Source organism: Petromyzon marinus, unplaced genomic scaffold (assembly GCF_048934315.1).
Source record: "Petromyzon marinus isolate PM22_M1 ecotype Great Lakes invasive population unplaced genomic scaffold, UKy_Petmar_22M1.pri1.0 PM_G_Scaffold_29, whole genome shotgun sequence".
Lineage (NCBI taxonomy): Eukaryota > Metazoa > Chordata > Hyperoartia > Petromyzontiformes > Petromyzontidae > Petromyzon > Petromyzon marinus.
In genome coordinates this window covers 1,215,001-1,217,500 of record NW_027422861.1, presented here as the reverse complement: position 1 = coordinate 1,217,500, position 2,500 = coordinate 1,215,001, and positions in this window count along the sequence as shown.

Genomic DNA, 2,500 nt, shown 5'->3' with positions numbered 1-2,500 from the left:
AAGGCACGTGCACTCAAAAATTTTAATATTTTTCACGCATAGACCCCGTCAAACGCTAGAAGTTGGCGGGGATGTCTCTCTTGTGGCTCACGGGGCTGTTAGGGTCGCACAGAAATGCCTCGGAATGGGAAAACGGGTCATTTTTGTGTGGCCACATTGCATAGGAACGGCATGAAACTTCCAGAGGCATTTGCAGCAGGAATGCATGTGCACTCAAAAACGTCTATATTTTTCACGGATAGACCCCGTGAAACGCTATAAATTGGCGGGGATGTCTCTCTTGTGGCTCACGGGCGCTGTTAGTTAGGGTCGCACAGAAATCCCTCGGAATGGGAAAAGGGGTCATTTTCGTGTTGCCACATTGCGTACGAACGGCATGAAACTTCCAGAGGCATCTGCAGCAGAAATGCATGTGCACTCAAAAACGTCTATATTTTTCACGGATAGACCCCGTGAAACGCTAGAAATTGGCGGGGATGTGTCTCTTGTGGCTCACGGGGCTGTTAGGGTCGCACAGAAATCCCTCGGAATGGGAAAACGGGTCATTTTCGTGTTGCCACAATTGGCATACGAACGGCATGAAACTTCCAGAGGCATTTGCAGCAGAAATGCATGTGCACTCAAAAACGTGAATATTTTTTCACGGATAGACCCCGTCAAACGCTCGAATTTGGCGGGGATGTTTCTCTTGTGGGTCACGGGGCTGTTCGGCTCGCACAGAACTCCCTTGGTCCACCTGATTCGTGCATACAGGCAGCAACTAAAACTCTGTAAACCTGCTGTGAGGACATCTAAACAGTGGACCAGTGAGGCTGTGGAAGATTTGCGGGCGTGCTTAGACTGTACTGACTGGGATATGTTCACGACTGCTACCAATAGTCTGGATGAACTCACAGAGGCTGTGTACATCAGCTTCTGTGAGGACTGCTGTATCCCAACACGTACCAGGGTGAACTTTAACAACAACAAGCCCTGGTTCTCAGCAAAGCTCAAAAGGTTGAGGTTGGAGAAGGAGGAAGCGTTTAGGAGTGGGGATAGAGACAGATTCAAGGAGTCGAAGAACAGGTTTAGCAAAGCGGTGAGAGAGGCTAAACGACTGTACTCAGAGACACTAAAACACCAGTTCTCTACTAACGACGCTGCTTCTGTCTGCCAAAGGGCTCAGGCACATCACCAACTACAAACCCAGAGCGCCCCACACCACTAACGACTCCCGCCTAGCCAACGACCTGAACGAGTTCTACCGTAGATTTGAAAGACAATTGGACTGTCCTGAACCACCCCTTCCCACCCAAGAGGCCCCATCCCCCACCCATACTACAGAAACGACTCTCTCCTTTCAGGAGGGAGAAGTTAATGGGCTTTTCAAGAGGCAGAATCCACGCAAAGCAGCCGGGCCGGACTCTGTCTCTCCAGCCACCCTCAGGCACTGCGCTGGCCAGCTGTCTCCGGTGTTCACCAACATCTTTAACACCTCCCTGGAGACATGCCATGTACCAGCCTGTCTCAAGTCCTCCACCATCATCGCTGTGCCCAAAAAGCTAAGGCCAACAGGACTAAATGATTACAGACCGGTCGCCCTTACATCTGTGGTAATGAAGTCTTTTGAGCGCCTGCTCCTGGCACACCTCAAAGCCATCACAGACCCTCTCCTGGACCCCCTTCAGTTTGCCTACAGAGCCAACAGGTCTGTGGACGACGCAGTTAACATGGCCCTCCACTTCACCCTACAGCATGTGGACGCCCCAGCATCCTACGCCAGGATCCTGTTTGTGGACTTCAGCTCTGCCTTCAACACCATCATCCCTGCCCTGCTTCAGGACAAGCTCTTCCAGCTGAACGTGCCCTACTCCACCTGCAGGTGGATCACAGACTTCCTCTCTGACAGGAAGCAGTGCGTTAAGCCGGGAACAGAAGTCTCTGACTCCAGGTCCATCAGCACGGGAACTCCTCAGGGCTGCGTCCTTTGCCCACTGCTCTTCTCCCTGTATACCAACAGCTGCGCCTCCAATCATCTGTCCGTCAAACTCTTGAAGTTTGTCGGACGACACCACCCTCATTGGGCTGATCTCTGGTGGGGATGAGTCTGACTATAGGTGGGAAGCTGACAACCTGGTGACCTGGTGTAGCCAGAACAACTTAGAGCTAAATGCTCTAAGGACAGTTGAGATGGTTGTGGACTTCAGGAAGAATACAGCCCCACTCACCGCCATCACCCTGTTAGACTCCGCAGTCAAAATTGTGGAGTCCTTCCGCTTCCTGGGCACTATTCTCTGCCGGGACCTCAAGTGGGAACTGAACATCAGCTCCCTCGCCAAGAGAGCTCAACAGAGGATGTACTTTCGACGGCAGCTGAAGAAATGCAACCTGCCAAAGACAATGATGGTGCAATTCTATACAGCGATCATTGAATCCATCCTCACCTCCTCCATAACCGTCTGGTACGCTGCTGCCACTGCCAAGGACAAGAGCAGACTGCAGCGTATCATGCACACTGCTG